The sequence below is a fragment of the Rhinolophus sinicus genome, linkage group LG04 (assembly GCF_036562045.2).
Source record: "Rhinolophus sinicus isolate RSC01 linkage group LG04, ASM3656204v1, whole genome shotgun sequence".
NCBI lineage: Eukaryota > Metazoa > Chordata > Mammalia > Chiroptera > Rhinolophidae > Rhinolophus > Rhinolophus sinicus.
In genome coordinates this window covers 142,384,130-142,409,787 of record NC_133754.1, presented here as the reverse complement: position 1 = coordinate 142,409,787, position 25,658 = coordinate 142,384,130, and the positions used below count along the sequence as shown (strand labels likewise).

The following is a 25,658-nucleotide window of genomic DNA, read 5'->3' as shown; positions in this document are numbered from 1 at the left end:
CTCTGAAAGGAAATGGTCCCCGTTCTGTTGGCACGCGTGCACAGCAGGTTTTGAAAAGTGCAATTCAGAGCACTTCTGCTCCTGATTCCCCTTAAACAAGGACATGTGTTTGGCGTGTTGCCTGAAGGCCCGATGGTATGTTGAACTACAGGCTGTGTTGTTGTTGAAATGATCAGGATTTAATTGATGATACCTGGCCCCAATATGAGAGAATATGTTTCTATCCAGTATATTGGTTTGGAGAAGGAGGGAGAGGGGGAGGGAGGGACAGAGAGATTGAGATGAGAATGCAGGAGAGAAAGGATTCTCAGAAAAAGAAACGGACTACAGGGCAAAATTTCTTCCAATGACTTTATAATGAGCTTGTGTATGCGTCATCTGCATCTAAAAGTGAGCCCATTTCCTTTGTATTGGAACCTAGCAGCGCCAGCCTTAAACAAAATTGTGAAATAGGCACTGTTTGCTACTCTCATCAACTTTTCACTTCTTGTTTTGCCTTCTGAAACCCCATCTCCCCTGTCCTCACGTTGTGCAGTGGTGCCGCCTCCCCTGCCACACCCCCTGGCATATGATTCTTCTTTTCCTCTGCCTTATCCACCCTCCAAATGTGACTGATCTCAGCTCAGGGTGAGGAGGAAAGCAGACTGAGTGGGATTAATTCCTATTTGGTTGTAAATGACTGATGGCCTTGCCAAAGTTCTCACAGTTTAAAAACTGGTACACTTGATATGGTACATTTTAGGAAAATTTTCATCAAGCTCTAAACCAGTGTATCTTTACAAAAGCAGATCATTACAGTGAATTCAAAACCAAAATCTCAATACATAGTTAATCATGGACCCACTGAAAAACATGTATTGACTGCCTACCATGTGACGGATATTATGCGGTGAGTAAGAAGGAATCAATGCTCATATTACAGTAGAAGAAACTACAGCTTCCACCAGGGGAGGAAATTTGTTACCTAAGCTGCACTGTTTTGTTGGTCCAGTGCTGTGTAAATGTCAGAGGAGAAGGGGGAGCAGCAAGAGAAGTGGAGAGGGGGGAGGGGGGCAATAGAGAATTTGAAGGCCTGTAGGCAAGGTTTACAGCTTCAGTTTGCAGGAAACCCCTCCATCTTACTGGCTGTGTCCCCCAACCTGCCTGTCCCCCTGAGGCATTTGAGGTTACTAGCCAGGTCTAGGAAGATATTCTTGTAATACATATTAGTGCTAAGATTATTTTATAACGTTGGAAGTATTTTCTTAAAATACCAAATTTAGTGACAAAACTTTAAAATACAAAATTGAAAAAAATGGGCTTCCTTAAAACATAAAGTTATCCAAAAGGTGATTATGTTTGTTCCACGTACTCCCCTCCCCCAACTATTTATGCTAGTATCACTCTGTGGTACTTGTAAGCTGTGTGACCTCAGACAAGTTCCTTCACCTCTTGGGGCTGGTTTCCTTATCTATAAGGAGAGAGGGTTGGATTTGATAATTTTCAGTTTCTTTTAGGTCAAGTTATGTTCTAATGCTGTGATTCTTTATCGATCTCACAGGCGTCAGTGAGATTTTAATAAAAGAATTTGGCATAGTTCACTGGTTACATGACTCAGGAATCTGTCTCAAAGAAACACAAAATAAAGGTTGTCAAACAAAAGAGCAGACTTTCATTTCCCAGGCAAATGCTCCCTCCAGGACCAAAGAATGCCCATGCATTCATTCCTGTGACAAAGAAGGTAAAGGAACTAGAGAGGGGTAAAGATCTATCGACAGCATAGCTGATGATATGTAGGACACGTCTACAAGTAAAGATTCATAGGTGGCAGATACTTTCTGGAACCCAAAATGAACTCTAAAGTTCAAAAATATTTTTAAAGGTACCCTTTGTGGTTTGGATCCCAAAATCACCAAAGAAATATATGGCTTGTGTCATCAGGCTGTATTAACAGGACTCCAAGTGACCTATTTCCTTTATGTGGCTTAAGACGGAGGTCTAGTCTGAGGTGCTTAGCACAGAAAGGGAGAATCACTGTACCAGATTCGGCCTTGCTAGAGGGTGCAGAGGCTATGGATGGGAGAAAGACTTTCAAGTTCTTGGAAGTGAATGGCTTTTTCAATGGAAAAAGTAATAATGCACATGCTCAGTGAAGTTTATCGGAGGCAAGTCCCAGTGAGTAAGTGCCCCGGTGAAGTGACGATACAGGATGCCACAGCTGGTGAACTAGCTGTAAATGGGCCAGTGCTTAATCTCCAAGCATTGGACAGTTCACTGTCCACTGCTCCACATACTACCATCAGTGAATGAATCATGTACAGGGAAAGAGAGTGGAAGAAATAATGAGGGTCATAAAATACTAGTTAGGATGTTAGAAATGAAAGAAAATCTAGAGGCTTGCTAGTTTTGCTATCACATTACACAGATGAGAAAATGAGACCTAAAGAGGAAAAGTGAGTGGACCAAAGTCAAGCAACTCATCGAACCCCATTCAAGTCAGGCTAAGCAATATACTAATTGGTATTGATTAATTCAATCTTTTCTTCCTCAGCAGACTCTTTGAGGAATGCTATTATCATTCATTGCTGTGATACTCAAGGTTTCATTTGTCATATTTAGTCTTATTTCATCCCTAAAATGTCAGGGGTAGGAGTTGAGTCTTGGAGAGAGTTGCAAAACTAAACTGATGGAAGAGATGGATGGGGTGCTATGGGAGGCCACTTGAGACTAGTGATTGTGGGAGTGTCACTACAAGGGCAAGATGGGTGTGGTTGTCACGGCCCAGGGGTCAACTGGTCAACAGAATGGAGGCACCCTAAGCTGGTTCTGAGACCGATAAGATGTGGCCACAACCTCAGTTTAGATATCAATCAATTCCTAAGTGGCCTTGAATCTAGTCTATGGAAATCCCAACAGTGTGCAAGCTCCTAGAATATTTTCTACAGCTATGAGGAAGTTCAGTCATAACATAGACAAGGATTCGCCTTCCCTTTCTCCCCACCTTCTCATTCCTATCCACCCCTCATCTCCCAAATCTTTTTTTCTTGACAAATAAACTTTCCCCATTTTTAGTAGAAATAAAGGAGACTCTTCATCATATGAAGGCCCACATTAGATTTTGCTTCCTGACCCAGTTTCACCAGTTATGTGCCACCTGAGCCCTAGTTCCGGATGTGCTATTGCAAGATCTAAGACAAATCATTCTCTCTGAGTCTCAGTTTTCTCATCTATAAAATGGACTAGATAACTCCAGGTTCCTAACTATTATATAAAATTCCCAAGATGTAGTAACATTTTTCTGATCTTACAAATGGCAGGAAGCTTCCAAAAAAACTTGTCATTGTTTATTCAATGTATGAAGCTGTAAATACTGTGTTTCCCCAAAAATAAGACCTAGCCGGACCATCAGCTCTAATGCATCTTTTGGAGCAAAAATTAATACAAGACTAGGTATTATATTATATTATATTGTTAATTATATTTATATTATATTATATGATGTTATATTATATTAAAATAAGACTGGGTCTTATATTAATTTTTGCTCCAAAAGACGCAGTAGAGCTGATCTGTTTTATTCTACCATGTTTCCCCGAAAATAAGACCTAGCTGACCTTATTTTCGGGAAAACACGGTAGAATAAAACATAAAGTCACATATTTTTAAAAAGTCCAATTTTTTTCTTATGACATGCCCTAAACATTTTATTCTACTCTGTATCAATTACAGACATGAGGTCACAAGAACCATCTGGTTTATGGGTGGATAACCAGAATAGAGCAGATTCTGACATAAAGTGAAATCCATATTGGGTTCACTGCCCATCAGCAGAGACAGCTCTTCTGCAAGAGAAAACCTGAAAGAAACTAAAACTAAGATGGGCCAGTTTTGCATTACAGAACAATCACAGGACAGCCACAGATGTCAGAGGTTGTTGTTGTTGGGTCTTCATCCATCTATTCATCTTTCCATTCATTCTTTTGCTTTTATTGTTTTGACAGATTACCATAGTTGATCTAAGTTATTAAGCAACCCCCCAAAATGTTCAGACATGTCTTTTACTAGAAGTTACAAAGTAACAATGGAAAATATTGCAAGACTAGGTGTAATGCTCTTTCTTTTTGGATAGTCATATCTCAGCCTATTCTTGGAACTCAGTCATACTTAGTCAAGAATCAAGATGAGGATGATATAGATGCCTGATCACTGCAGTGTCCACCAGAAGCTGAAGCTGAACAATAATGAATGTCAACTATAATTATATACATATATATATATATATACATATATATACACACATATATATGTATACACATATATATATGTATATATACATACATATATATATATACACACATATATATGTGTATATATACAGTTACAAGAAGTGGAGTACAGCATTAGGAATAGAGACAGTGGAAATATAATGGCTCTGTGCGATGTCAGAGGGGTAGTGGATGGGGAGAGGGCAGTTATCACTATGTGAGGGACATAAATGATAAATGTTTAACTAGTACATTGTTTTGTACACCTGAAACTAATTAAAAAATCCAAAAAAGAAAGAATCAAGATGAGGGAAATTCCCATATAAAGAGTCAGGTATAAACAAAAATACTTATCTAAAGTAGTCACCTGTGCATGGATATACACTAGTTCCCTTTCCTAGGGAAGAAGAGGAAAACAAAGAATAAGGGCCATTGAGTTATCCTCTTAGTATATTCATTAATCCTCCATTAGAAATGTTAGTTCAATGTTTTAATATTTGTGTTGTACACAAATTCATACATCATTCTGCACTTGTGAAATTCAAAAATATATGTGCTAGGGACCCCCTCAGACCCAGACGCACATTTTGGCACAAAAGTAAAGCTCACAGAACTGAGTGATTCAGGGCTGTACATTTGATACACGGAAAATGACCCTTGGCCAGGGTCAATCAGCCAAGTTTTCCCCTATGTACCAGGAAGCTGCATCTATCTCAGACACATGAGCAAATGGGAAAATCTGAACAGAGGTCATTTATTCCACAAAAAGCAACAGATGTGGTAAAACTTTACAATTCTAATGATTTCACCATAGCCCTCTTCTGGGCTTCTGGCCAGAAGAGGCAGTCTTAGAAAGGTCGTTGCCTCAACTGCTTCCAAAAAAGCCTAAAATAACACCCCCCACCCCTCAAAATACACACACATACATGCGTGCATGTGCGCGCGCGCGCACGCGCACACACACACACACACACACACACACACACACACCTCTTTAATGGCCATGAGACTGCACCTCTACACAAACCATTCCAATGATGCCGTTTGCTAACTGGAAGGATACAGCCCTTTGCTCATCCTTTTCTTTCAGTTACAGTGGTATCTGCAAAAGCTACTTGCTCCAGGTTCAGTTCATGAGTTATTACTATGTGTCCAGCTTGATAGCTAGCTTAGCACATGCCAGCCTTAACTGCTCACTGCAATCACCTGAGAAACTTTAAAATATATAACATGCCAGCCCCAAAATCTCTAACACATTCTGATTTAATTGGTCTGGAGTGGCACTTGGGCAGCAGTATTTTTAAGAGCTCCCTGCAGTTTCCAATGTGCAGCCAGGGTTGAAAACCCCCGAGCTAGGTACTGGAGATACAGAAACGAACATAGCACAGTCTCTCCCCTCTAAGACGTCATGTGTCTTTGGCTAATTTGTAACTGGCACTAACGTTTCACTTTGGGTAAGGCAATCATCAATTTGGGCTTTTCTAACTCTTTGCGCAGGACAGTGATTGCTTTGGTGAGAGATATGCACTATCTGTTAGCCAAATGAATGGCCTCGCATGGTTATTTTACAATGTCTCTGATTTGTTTCAGTGACTTTTCTCACAGGCACAACTTCCACTCACAGCTGAAGCAATCCATTAAACGCTGATAGCCATTCTCTCCTGCCCGAAGTTCTCCCACTGCCTCCCACAGAAACTAGCACAAAGACAACACTCTATCCATCCTGGCTCAGTCAAAGTAACCCAGCAGAGACAATCACAGACAGAACATAAATTTTGTCACAGGAGACATGCTTAGCGAGGTGATTATGACTAAACTGTTTATAAAACATCACTGCAAATACTAGCCTTAATCACGTGGGGTAGATAAAAATAGCCCTATTATTTTTCTGCTTCCTACTCCTTTGAACAGGAGTCAATGATGTTTGCCACCAGTTCAAAGTCTGGCGAATGGTGACCAGGGCAGGAAGCATCCCAAGAGTCTTGGCACAACTGGCCAGTTGGAGCCTGTAGCCAAGGCGTGCTGGCCATCTGGAGGGGACGTAGGGCAGGCATTTCCTGTCTGTTCTGCCCTCTGCCCCAGCCACCACCATCTCCTCCTCTGACCTTGTCTACATGAACAGAGGTCAACCTCAGTGGCCCTGTTTGCGCTTCAGTTCTCTGCTGGCTGGAATCCTGCCCCCAAGCCCAGCCTGCTTGCCTTTGGCCTTCACCATAGAACCATTGGTTAGGGAAAGCAGACCCCAGAACCGAGCTATAACCCGCAATTCTGAAGAATAGTGTTCTCAAATCAGTCTCCCTATACTCCTCATCTCACCCTGCCCAGTCTGGACACAACATACATACACTGAGACCCTCTCTCAGCTGAGGAACAGACTTTCGTCTCCATCCCTCTCACCCAGGCCCACCCCTAAGATTCATGGACTCTAGAGCAGAATACAACTGATGGCTCTCATATCCTAAGTGTAATTATTTAAAAGTGCCAAATCAAGTTAACTAACTGCTAAGTAGAATACATACTATCCTTCAGCTTTGTCAAATAAACACCTTTATAATGACGTTTACTCTTTCCCCTTCAGATATATAACTGTACTACATTTTGTATTTTCTGCATTTACCATGATTTCAACCTGTACTCATTCCCAATGGTGTAAAATATTAAGATATAATTTATCAAAGTACACAAATCTTGAATATATTTTATCAAACATTTAACTTAAATGTTAAAAATAAAGATTTTTAATGTCTTTGAAATGTTATTTTTTGGCATATTAAAATTAAAAGGCAAAATACAAATTGCAATGAATGAGTAGGAAAACGTAAAATTAAAAGTTTTAAAATAATGCTGAACTTCTAAAATTTGCTCTTTTGAAAATGTATTTAAATACTAATATTTTAACGTAATTTAACTTATTCAAAATTATGGGATTCAGTATCAGTCTTGTGAGGTAAAGACTCAGTATCACACTTCACAATGCTGTGTCTTCATCTACATACACATAAATTTAACAGAAATATATATATATCTATATCTATATATATAGATATAGATATATATACATATTTTTTTTAAATATTTCCAAGCATTCTTTAGCTGCCATGTGCAACTGTTGCAAATACTACAGTAATCTGTGAGTATCTCTGGGACAACAAATTGTAACACAAACAGAAGCAAGAAAATGAACATTTGGCACTATTGGCAAGATAAATAAGAATGTATTATATTCAGGCTGACTGAGAGGAAGAATTTAATTTCTCTTTCCTCTCACTAAATGCTTCTGCCATTCAAATCCTCCCAGAACCCCCAAAGCAGTGCCCGCCTCTGAAATCATGGTGGCACAACTCACAAAGCTTCCTGGCGTTCAAATGTAGCAGTCTCCTGGGGCCTGAACAGTGCAGGTCACAAGGATACGTTTTCTGTTGTGGCTCCTGCTGAATCAGCGCTGAACATCAGCTGTCAGCTGACAGAGGCATCGCTGCTCCTGTGTTCCTAATATATTCATGTGTGCATGTGTTTGCGTGTTTCTCCAAAGAGTGGGGCCCTGAGCAGAGAGCCCTCTTGCTTCCATCACTCACTAGTTATCAAAGGGGTTGGCTCAGAACTAGAATTAGCTCTCAACCACAGCGAGAGAAAGATTGCAAAATTTGAAAATATTTAATATTGAAAAATTCAGCTTCCAACCATGATGAAGTAATTGGAACCAGACTTATACTCCCACCATACCTTGCAAATTTGGCAAAATATACTAAGTAATATTTTCAGATATTGGACAACAGGCAGCACAGGACTGTGATTTTTGAGGAAAAGAAAACAAATGAAGTGAGATGTTAGGCTTCGGTTTTCTCATCTGTAAAGTGAGGAAACCTCTCCAGAAATTCTAATATCTCTTCCAGCTCTAGCATTCCTTGATTCTATGGTTCCGTCTACACTGAAGCTCAGAATGGCTATTTATAAAATGTTTTCTTCAGTATTTTACACACAATTCAAAATGTAGACAATGTTGTCATCTCAGAACATGATTTCTATTTAAAAGTGGTTTAGTTAGGATTGTTCATTCAGAGCAGTTATATTTATTCTTCTTTGGATAACCCAACTACATTAAACACTTCATGTGAATGCACGCTGCTCTAAAATATTTTTAGGAAGAAATGTGTGTGCTAGGTAAGGGGAAAAGAAATCAAAATAGGAAATAGGTGACGTAAGGCTGTCACTTAGAAATAAAATCATTTTCAAATCCTGAGATTAAAATTAGAGCCCTTATCTGAAGACCATCTCTATGGTGCTTAGCAGAGAATAGAAAAGTGGGTGTGAGAATGGTGTTTAATCTTATTCTCTCGCGCTCTCTCTCTCTCTCTTTTTCTCTCTGAGTTCTCACATAATCCATTTTCTTCAGTTAAAAATAAAGGGCTCACTTCTAGGAAACTAGAGATACATGAGAAATCTCTGAGAATAAATGGCAAGACGCTAAATTATATGGCGTGCACAGAAGAGAAAGCTGGAACAAAATGACATGTTTCTGGAGATGTATGACACCTTCAAAAACACCACACTTGGGGTTTCCTGATATCTGTGAAACTTGGACCTATTTAAGGTGCCATATTTGATAGATTCTGGCAGAACTGAAGGGAAACTGCGTTGGTGTTTTTTAAAGCTTTATTGCTTTCTAGAAGATAAATTTCTTCTTTTCACATTATCCATCTCCTTCCATAAGATATAGTACTATACTCCCTGGCCATTTGGGAGCCAATAACAGTTATTTCTTTTCCTGTTTTTGGCTGCCTCCTGATCTTACAAGAAATCCTTTCAGATAACAGTCTTAAAACACAAGAGATGCAGTGATGATATAGAACGATAGGATTCTGGAGCTGGAAAGGGTCCCTGAGGACAACAGTGCACAGCTGCACTGTGGCTTCCGTTCATTCTCTCTGCATAGCAGCCATCCAATCCCAGGGAGATGCAGAGAATGAGGCCTGAGTGGGAGGCAGAGCTGCTGGGTTCTAGCTCTCATTTGTTCAGCCAGCCAGCTGAGGACCATGAATGAATCACTTAACATATGATTAACTCTCAGTGAACCCCTGGTTGTCCTTGAGCAAAGCATTTAATCTTCAGTTTTCTCATTTGGAGAATGGAGTTGAATTAGATAATTACAAGAGCCTCTTTCAGCAGGAAACAGTCTGTCTTTTCTTGATGCGATACCCAAAGCTAAAATAATATGCATTTCTCTCTCAACTGCCTGAGTCCTTTGCTCTGAGAAAACTCAATATACACAACAACCGTGCATTTTCAAAGAAATAAGTTAGGGGATTGGCATTTGTATTACAAAAGTACCCATTCCTTTAGAAACTTAAATTTCCTTTAAATAGCTAACTATTAAATACATTTTTACTTTACGACAATTAGATTTTCACAGAACTTTTCAGGAATGCATGTTTGATGAAAAGTCAAATATACCCTCCAGTAATCCATCACCATCCTCAAGTTTGCTATGCCTGTGCCTCTCTGACCTCGTGTCTACAGCCTTAGCAGTCTCTCACCATAATTTACAGATTATCCTCCACTCCTCAGATCCCCTCCATCCCTGGTCCTGCCTCTGAGCCACATACAAGGTGTGATCGAAAAATATGGTGAATGTTTAAATTTAAAAAATGTATTACAACAGAAGACACATTGCCATTAATCCCCCTCAAAATACTCCCCTTCACTTTGAACACATTTGCCACTTTCTGAGGCAGTTCTGGAAGTTCTCTTTCGTGAGTGTCTTTACTTCATCCTCCATCATGACAACCCTCCATGTCACACATCGCTTCTGGTGTGACAATTTCTGTCAAATAAAAACATTACAGTATGTCCTCATCCACCTAATTCACCAGATCTGGCACTGTGCGACTTCTGGCTCTTCCCCAAAATCAAAATGACCATGAAAGGTAAACATTTTGAATCAATTCAGGACATCGAGGCAGCCACGACAGCGCAACTAAAGACACTCATGAAAGAGGGCTTCCAGAACTGCCTCAGAAAGTGGCAAAAATGATGGGATAAGTGTGTTTGAAGCGAGGGGGAGGATTTTGAGGGGGATTAATGGCAATGTGTCTCTTACTGTAATACATTTTTAAAAATTTGAACATTCACTGTATTTTTTTTTATCACTCCTTATAGCTCAGTACTGTTCTCTCTTGCACTAACTGAATCTTTATCTCATTGCTCATCATCTTCTCCTGCTTCTCCTTCTTCAACTGACTCTCATACTTCATCGTGGAATTCTATAGAGTTCACTCTGGAATACCTGGTTCAAGTTCAACATTAAAATGAGCCCTGCTCCCTAAATCTACATTGTGGTTACAGTTGCTTTGAAATTCAATTGGTTTCAAAACCACAATTGACCACTGAAGCTCACTCTATTTCTTGCTTCTCTCTGAGTATCAACAGATGAAATAAACATTCTCTATGGTGCGTAGGTTATATGTATTTTTACATTATCACTGAGACAAATCAAGTTAGAAATTTTATGAACAAGAAAAATAGAATTTCTCACTTGAGCATGATACGTTCTTTTGAAGAAGGTGCCATAAAACTCTAGGATGTTATTATTGATTTGTTGGTCAACAAGGAAGCAGTGCTGTTCTTAATTAACTTCCCAAAAAATGGGCAGCATTGCTACAAGAAAAAAAAAACAGATCCATTTTCCATGAGATATCTCAATACTGCAAGTGCCCTGCTAGAAATATGTCTGTTTAGTCTAAATCTATCTTTTAATGGAGTACAGTCTACATTTTCCACACAGGCTAAGCTATGATCTGTGGGATTTGGCCTTTACGTGTCTACACTACAGTGTCAATGTTCAGGCCATTTTCTTCACAGAAATCGCATTTGAAAACAGGAAGTTGATTCAGTATGGAAATAAAATGCGTCTTATTTTCCATGAAGTGTAGACATCTACTTCCAGAATTTATTAAACTTGAAATAAGGCTGTAATCTGTGGTGTCATTCCTAGCAGGACATTCTAGCTTTTTCATAAAGTTGCTAAGGTTTAACAATTTTTATAAAATATTAACTCCATGCACAGCAAAATTTCTCTCCAAAGAGTTAAAGCAACTTGCCTAAATTGACACAGTTAGCTGGTGACAGCAAAAAAAAAATTAATTTCCTGATTTTTTTGATGTAGTTTCAAAGTCACACAATCAGAGAAAACAGGAAAAGTAAATATCTTCATTTTCTATTTCACTTTCTATCATTTTGGCCACAGCTACTGCTTTAACCTAGACTAATAATCCTCAAGTTCAAATCTCTTGTTAATTTTAATATTTTTTCTGTTGCCTTCTCCACAACTTCAATTTTTAAAGGGAATTTTAAGGTACTTACTGATATCCATTCTATAATAACTTCAAAGTTTTAAAGTTACATATATTTTTAATTTACTCTGTTGTTTTCAGCTACATAAAGTCAAAATTGGCTCACTTTTTAAATTCAGAATGACAGTTTACCTGTAATTTTACTAAGTTCACATGTGGATAATAAAATTACTTTATTTACTTTAGTACCTCTAAAAAGCATTGCAAATTATGGTACATTTTAATTGTTCATGGAAATCAATTTATATGCAAACAACTTAAAATCTATTTTCATTCTCTACACTTTGCATTTTTACATTTCAGATTTGCTTGGGCAGCAATAAGATGTGAAGTCTGATTGCTAAGTGCTTAAATAATAATGTAGTTTGAAGAGGTACAGAGCTACAGACGATTTTCATAGAACAAATGTGGCTCAGAAGGAGTCTGTTCTATGAAAACGGGAATGCGTGCAGAGGACCAGTGTTCACTAGGGCCTATTTCAAAGGCCAATGATGACAGCCAATGAAAAGGTGGCACAATTCATTCTTTTCATTCCACTCCCCCCATGACTCATGGTGATTACTCTGTTGCCTGGTGTATACAAAAAACGTAAATAAGAGGGTAGCTCTCGTCACTTCTTACTTTCAGAATGCAATTTCAGAAAAGCCCCTGAGAGGTGAGCTGTCTCTCAGGTAGACTTGATGCCCTGCTTGTAATCAATGTGCAAGCCTGATGCCTTGTACCGGCTTTCAAGCTTAGGATTGTAGAATTTAAAACTGGAAGGCCCCCCAAAATTATCCAATCACTCCCACTCATTGTATAGAGAAGAAAGGACCGGAGAGACTAAGTGACAGGCCCAAGGTCACACAGCTAGTTAGTAACAAAGGGAAGAACAGAACAGGTGTCTGGATCTCCAGAGCAGTGCTCCTCCCCCAATTCCCCTCCAGAATTCCATTTTGATTTCTGCCTAAGTTGTACTTTTCATGTAGATAATCCAAGGCTTCCTAGGTTCTAATGCAATGGCCTACCAGATGGCTGCAGGAAGAGATCATGGCAAAAGTCAAAAGCTTAAAGAGGCAGCACCTTGACATAGGGCCAAGAGTGACGAGTTTGGTCTCCGAAGCTCAGGATTCTTTCTATTCATCATGAGTTGCCATGATCAAGTTCTTCGCTTTGCTGAGCCTGAGTGCCCTCAGCTCTAAAACAGAAAGGAGAAGATCAATGAACTAGTGTAGGTGGAAACAGCTGACACATGTGGTATTCTATAATAACTGTTCGATCTGAATTGACTGGATGATTCAGGCACCCAAGTAAATGGCAGCACAGGACTCATGAAATCACTTGAAATCTAATTCCTTCTCTGGACAAACTATTTCAATGGACCCATTCAGTCAAGAAATATTTATTGAGCACTCACTATGTGCCAGCCAGGCACTGTGCTAAGTACACGGGATAAAATGGTAACATAAAGAAATGGTCTCTACTCTTAGCAATGTTACAGATTCGTGGAGGAGAAGTGGACAGTAATGACCTGCTATGATGACACGATACAGAGGAGGGGGCTTAACCTAGACCAAGCCAATCTGGGAAGGCTCCCCCGAGGAAGCCACTTGTAACCTGAGGCTTAACAGATAAGCAGGAGTTACCCAGATGGAGGGAAATGGGTGAAGTTTTCCAGGATGAAAATAATAATTTTTTTTTTTAATATAAGTGAAGACTTAGGGATAAAGGAATTTAGTGCTCTGGAGGAAATTAAAGAAGTAATTATGCTCTGGTTAGAGTGTGAGGCTTGCAGAAAAGGCCGAGGCCAGTTCATGCCTGGTCTGACAGGCCAGGGTAATGCACTTATCCTACCAGCCAATAGAAAACAGAAAAAATTTAAGTGACAACGTGAAACCATCACATAAATGGCTTTCTCAATGAGGAATCAGATTTTTTTCTTAACTTTTGAGTTGTTTTCAGTGGTGTGAATATATCCATGTAGGTTCATTTCAAATTTAAATAACTCATTCTATTTTGTCCAGAATCTATGTAAATCATTACTTAAATTATAATGAACCCCACTGAACTGGACATTCATTTAAAACATTTACATAGGTAAACTGATTAATTTTACTCAAAATGACAGCAGGGCCCACATCACAAGTGATCGTTTGGGATGAAAAAAAAATTTATGGAATAAATACATGCATTGCAAGAATTGTAGTTAAAATTTCTAGCACTTGAATTAAGAAGAAAAGACAGGAATCCCTGGGATAAGAAACCAGAGTAAATCAATGAAAAGACATGTGAAAATATCATACTGTAAACTGTGAGCCTATTAAAATCACCATGCCGTCTATTTGCAAGATGTCCAAAGCTCTGAAAAGCTGCAGCACCACCTAACCAGGTTTGCCAGATAAACCAGGTCATGCCAAGCAGACTGGGGCTTCAATGGAAAAAAGATAAACTATGTTTGCCAGAAGCGCTGCCATGACCCACAAACTTTTCCTGACCTTCAGCCTAGAATCTGGCTCTGCCTATGCACCCAAGGGCTGAGATTCTGGTCTCAGGACTGGTGAGTCAGGGCCTGTCTCCTATGTTTTGGGGGGGCCAGGAAGGGCACCATGCTTTTATATCAGAACCCCTCTTGTGAATGGGAGACCTGCACCATCAGGGGGATCCTAAATTCTGTGGTTTTTGCTTCTTATTGTAAAATCCATGAGCTACTTTTAAGCCAGCTTTATTTGAACACTTTCTATACATTTAGGAAGTATAAAACAAATAGAAACAGCAATAACTTGCATTTATGGAGTATTTTTTCCTTCTAAAAGCCCAAAGATTCAGAATTTGAGCATAATGTTCTCTGGGGAAAGCACTCCCCTCAAGCTGAAGATTTTATTTTATCAAATAAAAGGATTTATAGACCATAAACAAAGAGGATGGTAGCAGACGTAGGGAAAAGAGTTGAACATCAAGAGGCCTTCAAGTGGAAATGTGAAAAATAACGACAACTACAAAGAAAGGCCTTCAGGGTTAGAAATGTGACAATTGTCTAGGAGATGGGAATAAGGAAAGCTGGCAAAGGCTCTTTCCTTGCACCTTCTGTGAAGTTCTAACTTTTAGCACTTGGTTGTTTAATTGCAGGCATAATATACAACATTTTAAACTTTATATATAAAGCACAGGTTTAGTGCCCCCAAATTTGGAAAATACAAATAAAGAAAAATATTTCCAGCATTGATATACAATCACGCTTAACACTTTGGTTTCTAGCTTTCCAAATGTCTGTTGCTCTAGCCCTCTCACTTTCTCTTTAACTATACATACGTGATAGCATTTTTATAAAACATCAATTTATAGACACATACATGTTTAAAATAGGATCATACTGCACATATCATTTCAGAATCTTTCTATTCTTAACATTTATGAACATCACTCCGTGGGGTATAAATTTGATGAGGGTAGGGACTTAGTCATTGCTGTTTCCTTAACATTTAGAACAGCAACTTCATGTGGGCACCCCCTAAATATCTATTGACTGAATGCATAATGAGTATTGTTCCAGGTCACTTAAATATAGATATGTATGCATGTGGTATATTAATATGTAATACACATAATTAAACATGCATGTATAATTAACATCCTAGCACTGCCATCTGCATGCACTAACACTATCCACCTCAGGTCAAATGCTTCTTCTCTGTCACACCCATCTCAGTCTCTCCAAGCTCCCTCCTCCCAGACCTTCCTCTTGGGATTTTCATAGATTCTTCTTTATATCTTTTGGCACTCAGCATTTTCCATCTTGTTGTATAGGTATTTCAGTCCATGTTTCTCCATCTAAACACACTGTCATTTCAGGATGGCATTTATGTCTAGTCTAGCTTTGTAATAATAATAGCAAAAATAATTCCATGTACTCATTGTTGTCTATGAGTCAGGAACTGTACTAAGAGTTTTATGTGCATCATATGATTTAATATTCTTAATAACCACATACAGTGGGTATATTAGTTTGCTAGGGCTATCATAACAAAATGTCACAGACTGGGTGCTTTAAAAACATACATTTATTTTCTTACAGTTTTGGCGGCTGGAAGTCCAAAAGGAAGGTATCCGCAGGGTTAAATGCCTCTGAGGCCAGTCTCCTTGGCTTGCATACGGCCACCCTCTTGCTGCCTCCACATAGTCGGCCACCCTCTTGCTGCCTCCACATGGTCGTTTCCTGTGCTTGTGCACCCCTGTGGCTGTTCCTCTTCTTATCGGGACACCAGTTACATTGGATGAGGGCCCTGCCCCAATGGCCTCGTTTTAACTTAATTACCTATTTAAAGACCTTGTCTCCAAATATGAGGTACTGGGAGTTGGAACGTCAACACATGCATTTAGGGAGACACAATGCAGCCCATAACAGAGGTGTCATTTTATAGATGAGTTAATCAGAGCCTCAGAAAGGCAAAGTGACTTCCCAAAGGCTGACGCGAGCCTTGCACTCAAGTCTTTATCATTCCAGAGTCTGTTCTCTGGAGCCACTGTCCTCGCTGCTTCCTCACCTTCCACCTGCTACTCCCAGATCATGTGCAGTGGTGCTTCCTGGACACTGTAGGAGTCCACGAATTCTTGTTGCATAAATGAAACGCACATAAAAACAAAGCATGAGTGGTGAATGCTGAAAGGGTAAGTGCTGAGGTCCAGGTGTCCAAATGGCTTGCTCGGGAGGCTGAGGGGGACTTGAAAGGGCAGATTCGGGGACATAGCCCAGAGTGGCTCATCTAATCTTCTTGTCAATGTCTGTGAGCAGAATGAGCCTTTCTCCAAAGTTAAAGGCAATTTAGAAAGGAGACTCCAGCCCCAAAAGAAAAGCAAAAACTTGATGGTAATGACATGCCTCTTCAGAAGGGCTAAGATACAGCTTGGAGTACTAATCAGGTAAGTGAAAAACCTGGGACCTAGAATGAAAAGGCGAAAGTGAGAGTTAAATCAGCAAATAATTGGAGATGAGATCACTGTCAAACAGAAGGGAACTGTAGCTGAAATTCTAGAATCTTGAAGCCGTGAACGGAAACTTGCCACATTATCAGAAAATCTTCCTTCAATATAAACAACAGAGCTATTAAAACAGTAACAATGTCCTCTCCGTCTTCCCTAACTTTGAGACTGTAGCAGACATTTTCAGTACCCCATCCCTAGCCCCTTGGCCCTTACCAGTCAGTCTGATTTCCAGATGTCAGGCCCCTGCGTGCCTCTCTCTGCGGACTTTCTCTAAACCCTGAAGTCTGCTCTGCTCATGTGGGTGACAAACCAGGAGTGCCAGGGAATTAAAAGGAACAGTTCTTAACCACTCACTGTCAGGAGCAGGTGGGTAAATGCCCCAGCTCCCTTGCCGTTCCGGTAGAAACACTTAGAAGTACAGAATTTACACTCCTTTCAGGGTTCCCCAAAGCCTCAATTGCCCCCAGTCTGAAACTGCTTGATAACACATTATGTATCAGCTGCCTTACCTTCCCTGCTTCACTTTCTCACTCGGTTATGAATGTTTCCTGGGATCATTTCCCAGATAAATTACTTGCCCTTAAATCCTTGTCTCAGAGACCTGCTTCTAGGAGGAGGAAAGACATTCCTTTGGGGCAGAATACACTATACAGATGCCGAATCCAGCTGCCGCTTACATGGCAGCCTCTCCTACAGGACATCTCCCCATTTGGGAAAGTCAGCATGGGACGGCAGTAAAGGAACCAGAGTCTTGAAAATACTCACAGAATGGGAGATGATGGCCCAGTAAAATTCCCTCCTCTTTTAAAAAACAAAACCAAAATTAGGTGTGGTTTATATTCCTGTGTCCCAACCTTAACATAGGTTTTCCAAAGTGATTGATTTTTTTAAAATATAGGTCTGCCTCTAAAGGATACACACACACACAAAAAAAAAAGTTCCATGGTCATAGAAATTTGGAAAATGCTGGATTAAACAAAGGCAATAAGGATTTTATAGAAGGAATTCTAACCTTTTGTATGCTGAGAAGTACCCAAAATACCAAAGATGGCGACAAAAAATGAAACATCTCTCGGATTACTTGTCTAAGAGCCTCTTGAGAGGCAGGGGGTCTACAGAACGCACAGAGAGAAATATTGGCTAGCTCCAAAATCATCCGCAGGAAAGCCTCTCTCAACCCATCTTGGCCTCCTTATTCAGCCCCATTTCCCACATTCTTCTCTCATCTGCTCCCATATGCTGCCCTGGCTTTGACATAAAAGTGCTTCTCAGAATTTCCCAAACGCTTCAGGCAGGCCCTTCCCTGACTCCCGGCCTTTGTGCATGTTGCTTCTTTACCTGGAACGCCATTTCTCACTTTCTCATCTGCTGAAATCCTCTTGGTTGATCTTCCCAGACATGGCCAGAGACTGCAGCCCATGCACAAGCTTCTCCAGGAAACCACAACTTGTCCATCATCATGTTCCCAGCATTTTGCATGGGACCCAGAACCTACAAAGCAGGTACTCATATGAATGAATTCAAGGAACACACGAATGAAGTGAGTCATAAAGAAGTTAAACAATGTTGGACGAGTCATACTTCTTCGAGTCCAAAGCCTGGAATAGAATGTGGCATAGAATTTGGGCCTCTTATTCACAGTCCAGGGTCATTCCACTATCTTTCTCTACGTCCCCCAAATAAATGATATAGTCAGGGAATTTTATTATTCTTTTAATTGTGATAAAATACACATAGCATAAATTTACCTTCTCAACCATTTTTCAGTGTAGAGTTTAGTAAGTTAAGTACATTCATATTGTTGGGCAACCAATCTCCAGGTTTCTTTTCATCTTTGAAAACTGAAACTAAAAAAACAAAACAAAACAAACAAATGAAAAAATCTAAAACTCTATACACATTAAACTGTCACTTCCCATTCTCCCCAGCCCCTTGCAACCACCATTTTACTTTCCATATCAATGAATTTGACTACTCTACGTACCTCATATAAATGAAATCATACACTATTTGACTGTTTTGTTTTGTTTTGCGATGGGCTTATTTCAGTTAGCGTAATGTTCTCTAGCTTCATCCATGTTTTAGCAAGTGACAGACTTTCTTTCCGTTTTAAAGCTGAATAATATTCCATTGTAGGTATATTCTACGTTCTGTTTATCCATTCATTCGTCTATGAACACTTGGGTTGCTTCCACTTTTTGGCTATTGTGAATAATGCTGCTACAAACATGGGTGTACAAATATGTCTTCAAGACCTTGCTTTCAGTTCTTTGGGCACAGCTGATGATTCTTTTTAAAGCACATTTACGTGTTAACATTTTCCTCTATGGTTACCAAGGTACTGAATAATGACCTAAACGTTCTCTTGTTAGCTATTACCAGAAGCATAAAAGGCAGCAATTTGGGAAGGAAAAGCATTGAGCCAATTAGGACTCTTTGATTACCTGTGACAGAAACCAACATTCACCAGTCTAAGTCGGTGAGATTCATTGGAAAAGTTTGAGGGTATCTGTGGCGCCCAATGAAAATGAAGACACACACTCCTATGCTATAAGAACAAGGGGGACCAGAGCTCCCAGTGGCCCTCAGGACCTTCCATCTCTATGGCTCCACTCTCTCTCCTTTCTGTGAGCCTGCTCCATTTTTTTTTTCACTGCGTGCTGATTCCACCTGGAAGAAAAATGGCATTCAGTACCCCTGACTTGGACACCTGTAGCTCCAGCCCCTATAAAGAGACTTGCCTACCTATCTCTCAGTCCCAAATCCAAAATTCCAGGGGAAATCATTTTAGCTAAGGTCCCACCCACCAATGAAGTCTGGCTAAGAAGGCATAGTCAGATTGCATAAAATGATATGGGAATATATGTTGGAGACACGCACGGAGTTACCAAAATGCCACAGGTCCAGAATGATGGTAAGCCTGCTGACATCTTAGTAGTGGGGCTGCAGAGTGAACGGCCATGCGATGAGAAAGTATTCCACCACCCCATCCCTGATGAATGCTCTCAGAGGTCAGGGGAAAGGGCTGTGTAGGGAGCAGTGAGCTCTTGAGTGGAAAAATACTGTAATCAAAATCCCGTCCCACTGATCAAATGAATCTACAGATAACCAGGCCAAAAAAAGGCTGCTTGCCCTGAGATCTCTTTAGACAAGTTTTTGTGTCATAGGGAAATTATAGCAAGTGACTCATGAGAGGGGACAAAATGAAAAATAAAAGGTTTCCTACAATATCAAACAAGTCCAGAGGCCAAGATTAAAGGGAAATAATAAAAACACTCAGCTTGATTCTGGACTGTAGCATTTCCAGGCAAGAACGCCCAAGTTCAGTTGCCTCTAAGGTACCTTATTTGAAAAGTAGATGGAGAAATGCAGTTGGCCACAGGAAGCTGAAAGAAGGATATGAAACTATCGCTAAGAATCAAAGCTAAATCTACATCACTTGTAGCCTGTCTCTGGTAAAATGTTTTTCCTGTTTGCTCATCGATTCTGAATGTTAAGTAAGTCTTTCCAGCAGTGGTTCCAGGGTGCTAGAACAATGAAGCTCAGACAGCAAATGAAAAATGAGGGCTGCAAAGTTCAGGGAATAACAGAAAATTAAATCTTAACTGAGCTGCTGTAAATATCACAGCCAAAAAACACAGCACATCAGCAAACTGTGCTGGCAGTGATGGTAATTAATTTCTCCCCTCCATACAAAATTATCAGTGGTGCATAATAGGGTATTCTGAGGGTTAGGGGGAAGGAGTGGGTGATGAGGAGAGAGAGAGAGAGAGAGAGAGAGAGAGAGAGAGAGAGAGAGAGAGAGAGAGGAAAACAAATGGCATTTGTAAATTAAAATATCATTTTAGGAAAGAGCACTTGTGTTCATCCGAAGCCAACAGCCCCGTTAAATGATCCTTTTATAGTAATTCACCTAATGTGAACTTCTGTGGCCCATTAGCTATAGCTCCTTTATGGCACTCACCATTTTAGGGTATCTATAGTTATGTGTGGACATGTCTTATCCCCATAATGAGATTATAAACCCTGGAAGGTGAGAGAGACTTGGTTCCTTGGTTCATCTTTGTATGTCCCACAACATCTCAAAGACTTAATATTTATCCACTGTCCCCAAAATGCCATGCATTGTGTGAGACACTGCAATGTATCCCTGCAGGGTCTTCCCAACACCCTGCAAGGTGAGGAGAGCTACCATGTATCACCGAAGAAGAGGCTGAAACTCAGAGTAGTAACTTATTTCAGTTCACACCACAACTGAGCTGAGATTGGAATACAAGTCTAACTAACACAGAAACCTGTGCTCTTTCTTCCTCATTGCACTGCCTACTTGGCAAAGAGCAATCATATTTTCCAGTAATTGTGCTGATAACACTAATAATAGTTAATGTCATCAAGGACTCTCTCTGAGCCAGGTCCTGAGTAGTTGCTTTACATATATTCTTATAATTAATCCTCACAGCAGCCCAAAAGTTTGGTAGTATTATTATTCCTGTTTAATAGATAAAGAAAACTGAGACACAGAGATTAATAAAATTGCCTAAATCTTACACTTATAGTAAGTGTGTGCTTTCAATCATTACCCTATATTGATTTCAAAATATACAAATACACACAAACACACAAACCAGCCAACATGTTTTGAGCAATTAGTTTGCACCAGACTCTGTGAAATTTCTAATTTAATCCTCACTAACCCTTAAAACAAAGCATTCAATAACAAAGGTATTTATTGAAACAAAGGTATTCAGTAAATTGCAGAATAAATGAACAATTGAAGATAAAAATAGAGCCACAACTATCATCAATTACTAACATAAAAATAAAAAATCCAGAAACTCCTCTGTTTGCATTGGTGACACCATGGTCCCATGCTATGGAGGCCGTCCAAAATGAATGAGTGTTGGAAACATAAGAGCAATTCAGACAGTAGGAAAAAAAAATTTTTAGTTTGAAAATGAATGTTGTATAAAATCAATATCAACCTACCCCGTATGAAACAGGCCTCATTTGTTGCTATAGGACCTTAAATGAACTGGTCCAGAAAAACCAACACTTACAAATAAGACAAACAGAAGCCTTCAATTTAGTCTTGATTTTATATCAGAAATACAGCTCTCCTAAGCTGATGACAAATCTTCTGTGGGCTATATCCAGATGAATTAGATTCTGATACAGTTGCCTTGGAAGAATAGTGAGCACTAGACAAAAGATAAAAATGGCTTGGTTCTACTTCAGGCTTTCCCAGCTTTCTTAGTCATGTGTCCTATCCACCACATGTTTCTCGGCCACCTGAGGTTAGGCATGGTCATCTGACTTGCTTTGGTCAATGGAAATATGACCAGCAGTGATGTGTCCCTTTTAGGCAGAAGCTTTAGAATCAGTGCATAGTTTACACTGTTCTCTTTCCTTCTGTCATGATGACAGATGATGTTCTAGAAGGCACTTACTTGTCTGTCACCCTGCATTCCTAAATAAAAATGACATGGAGCAAAACATCCACAGTGGAAACACGGGATGAATAAGAAATAAATATGCTGTTTTAAGCCATTGAAATGTGATGTTTGTTACTGCAGCATAACTTAGCCCAACCTGACTGATATACAAATTAATGAGCTGTGTGACCTTGAGCCAGTCTTTTTATCTGACTGTCAGCTTCTTCATCTGTAAACCTAAGAGATTAGCCTAGAAGAGGGAGGCTTAATCTAATGGCCCATGAGTGGGCTTCAGGATGACAATGAACCGCAAAATTATAGGTAATATTTTGTGTGCGTTTGTATGTGTGTGTTTGTGTGTGTGTGTGTGTGTGTGTGTGTGTGTGTGTGAGAGAGAGAGAGAGAGAGAGAGAGAGAGAGAGAGAGAAGAATTTTGTATTTTTCTGGGATGAGGTTTCATAGCTTTTCAAATTTTAAGAGAGTCTATGTTACTCAAAATGAGGTTAAGAACCTGGATAACCTCTATGGCCATTTCCAGCTCAAACATGCTTTATTGCATTTAGAGTACAAAAAAAAAAAGCTAATTAGGTTCCTCTCTGATCTAGTATTTCAGGACTTGGCCTCAAGTTAGATTTTATTAAGGTTGTTTCCAAGTAAGTTTAAGAGTTCTGCTTTATAGAACTGCAAATATCAAAATCTCAGGAGGTATTCCTGAGTGAAAAGAGAGCAATTTTTTTTTTAAGATCAATACCAATTTAATAACAATGGTTCTTTACATGGCCTAACAAAACATCTCTCAGCCTTTTAGAGAATAAAGAAAAATGCAAGTCTTTGCACTAAATCTACTATTGAGATAAAACAAAAACATAATAAAGAAACTGTAAACAGTGCAAGAAACCTGTATTTAAAAATTAATTATAGTTAAAAATTAGTTGGACAATTTTAAAAATCATGGGATAGTTATTCACAAAAGTATTCACAGTAGGACTTCTTACATCAGAGCAATTCTTTTTAAACTAAAGAAGGAAAGGTTCTTCAAAACTTGAAAACGAGGACCCAGACCACATTTAGTGGGCGGGACAGAATGGGACCTATGCCTGGTAGGAAGAAGAAAGGGTCACTCTTCCAAAAATACATCCCCGCACATAAGTGACTACCTGAAAGGCCAGAGTATAATTCTTTAGCTGAAGGCAAGAGCTCTCTTAAATATGAAGACGATTACATAGACTAGGTTAGTAGGGAGAACATGTGTTTTATAGATAAACAGCGTGGGTTCAATATGCTGTTTGTTGGGCCACAGTTTTCTCATCTGTAGCATAGGGACAGTAATACCCAGCTATAACAGGGAGAGTCTTAGTAACCAATAGATAATATACTCAAATAGGGTAACTGAGGAGGGTTTAATGAGGGACTCTGCATAAAGCTGAGTTCAGGGTTCAGAGAAACTAGCAAGGCATGCTGAAGCACTCTGGGAAGGGTTGAAGCTAGGAGTCCTTTATTACTACTAGATCTGAAGGGACAAGGGGGGAGAAAACAATTCCTACAAAAAAGAGAGAGCTACAGCTGTAACTATAGAAAAGGGCTACACAGCAGGAGTTGCGGCCTTCCAGGTGAAACATAGATACTGTTCATCCCTGGTCCAGTGGGGAGGAAGTGGGGGGGGGGGGGACATGCCTTGAGCTTCCCCTCCTCTATCCTGCTGGTGCTTCCCACTGGCCAAACCCAAGTAGAAACCAGCGGTCAAGGAAGCCCATTGATATGGTTCATAGAAAGTCAAGCTCCTGGGGGCAGAAAGAAAGAGAGAGCAAAGTAGAGAGAGGATATGGAGAGGGAAATGAGCATTCCAGTTCTTGGGGGTCATTGTAAAGATTCAAAGAGATAACATTTAGATGCACAGGAAGTGTTATACAAATAGTAGCTTTTGGTTACTCTTAAATTAACAAGTAGCTCACATTCTTTGCTAAAAACAGATTCTGATTGGCTGTGTGGGGAGAGAATCCTTGGCCCCTGAGAGAGTAGGGAGAGGGGACACAGATAGAGAGGGATCCATACTTCAGAATGGCCACTTCGTTTAGGAAGGTGGAGAACTGTTTCTGAATGCTTTGACTCAGGATGAACCAGCATATTATGCCGCAGGGACAAAACATCTGAGTCTTGTCTGCTGTTCCCCTGAAAACTATTTCAGATGGCCATACTCAGCCCTCAAGTGCCAAGACAGCAGCCCTTCTGTGACACTTCCTGCTGCAATCCTGAGTAGTTCCTGTATCTCCGCTGTTTAGGAGAGACCCCTTTCTCAGCAACGAGACCTAGAATACAATCAGCTCTTTATGTCCATGTCAGGAGGCATATTTCCAAAATACTGACTTCTTGTTCAGCTCGGCACCATTTGGATTGTGTGATGCTCAACAGCGGTGTTCATATTATGTTACGGGAGCTTGGTTACTAAGTGACGTAGACGTACTGAGCTCAGGAGTAACATGCAAAATGCGGACAGGCCTTGGTTAATCACTTCTCACTCTGCAAAGGCAGATTCCCCCAGAGAGCTTGTGGGACTACAGTCTCAGGAGACTTTCACTTTCTATGAGAGGCCTAACGTGAGGAGAGACAGCTGATGTTGAACTTACTCAACTTCCCTTCTTCCTTCTCCTTGAAAAAAAAAAGCCTCTCCTTCATGGGATAGGGTCTGGGTGGGACTGTAAATAGGTGACCTGAGCTGGACCCATCAGATTCTTTCCTCTAGGAATTTGAGTTTTCAGAGGAATGACCCAAGTTTGGGAAAATCATGGAAACTAATTGATCCCATTAGTAGTACCTCAAAAAAAACGACTCAGTTATTTTTGCCTCCTATAGATCCATAGATCCCCAAGTAAGACTGACCCCCATCTGTTAAGATCTGGTTGCTCAGCATTTCCTTTCATCCCTGAGCTACCCTGTGTCCTTTTAATTCATTATTCTTTGGCTTAAGCTTTTTAGCTAAGTCAGACCACACAGGATGGTCCAAGTGTGAGGATTGACAAGAATGAAGCCTTGGACGATGTGTCAGCATGCTTTCCCTTCAGTTTACCCCCAAACCAGCCAACAAGCAGTGCAAATGGTATACACCAGGAAAGAATACATCTGAGTGAGTGGGTCCTGGTCCTTAATAGAGGCATTGCTGAGGTTCAAAGGACAGAGCATCCCATGTGAAGTAAAAATCCCGCTTGCCATATCTTTACACTGGAGTAAGGACCAGGTCAGCATTTGAAAGTCTAACTGTGGCCACGTAGGAAGAGCTGAGCTACTCCACTCGGTTATCTTTCCCATGGGCTTCCGTGGAGCCTCTCATAGGCTCAGCTGTGCCATAACACTGTTGGTCAAAGCCCATCTCTGTCCCTTCTGACCAAACATCTTGACAAGCACAGCTGATGAATTCTAGCTCCTCCATAATCTGAGTCCAACTTCCTTTCTGTCTTATTACCTACGGTGCCCTTCCACCAACTCTTCTGGATTATTGTGGGGAAAATACGTTATGTAGGTTATCACTAATCCTTTTAACATATCACCTAGATGAGTATTATTTTCCCAGTTTATAGATGAAAGAATGAAAGCTCAGATAAGAGACCAGGGCTTTTCTGCTGCAGCACAGGACCTCAAACCCAGGTCTCTTTGACGTCGAGGTCCACACTCCGGCCTAT

The 25,658-nt window shown here is 40.1% G+C and overlaps 1 protein-coding gene across 5 annotated transcripts in view; it reads right to left on the bottom strand.

Moving 5' to 3' along the window:
• Positions 1 to 25,658, bottom strand: part of CFAP95 (cilia and flagella associated protein 95) — a 155,825-nt gene that overhangs the window by 14,971 nt on the left and 115,196 nt on the right. Inside the window, exons 8-13 of one of the 5 annotated variants that reach the window (XM_074330539.1) lie at positions 18,997 to 19,222; positions 18,301 to 18,399; positions 17,891 to 18,043; positions 15,643 to 16,509; positions 12,656 to 12,770; positions 4,599 to 4,641 (exon numbers count right to left, since the gene is read on the bottom strand). The gene's annotated coding sequence lies outside the window, so the exon portion shown is untranslated. Of the gene's footprint in view, positions 1 to 4,598; positions 4,642 to 10,522; positions 10,899 to 12,655; positions 12,771 to 15,628; positions 18,044 to 18,300; positions 18,400 to 18,996; positions 19,223 to 25,658 lie in introns of those variants that run through there. The other 4 variants (XM_074330541.1, XM_074330542.1, XM_074330540.1 and 1 more) reach the window with 4 other exon arrangements.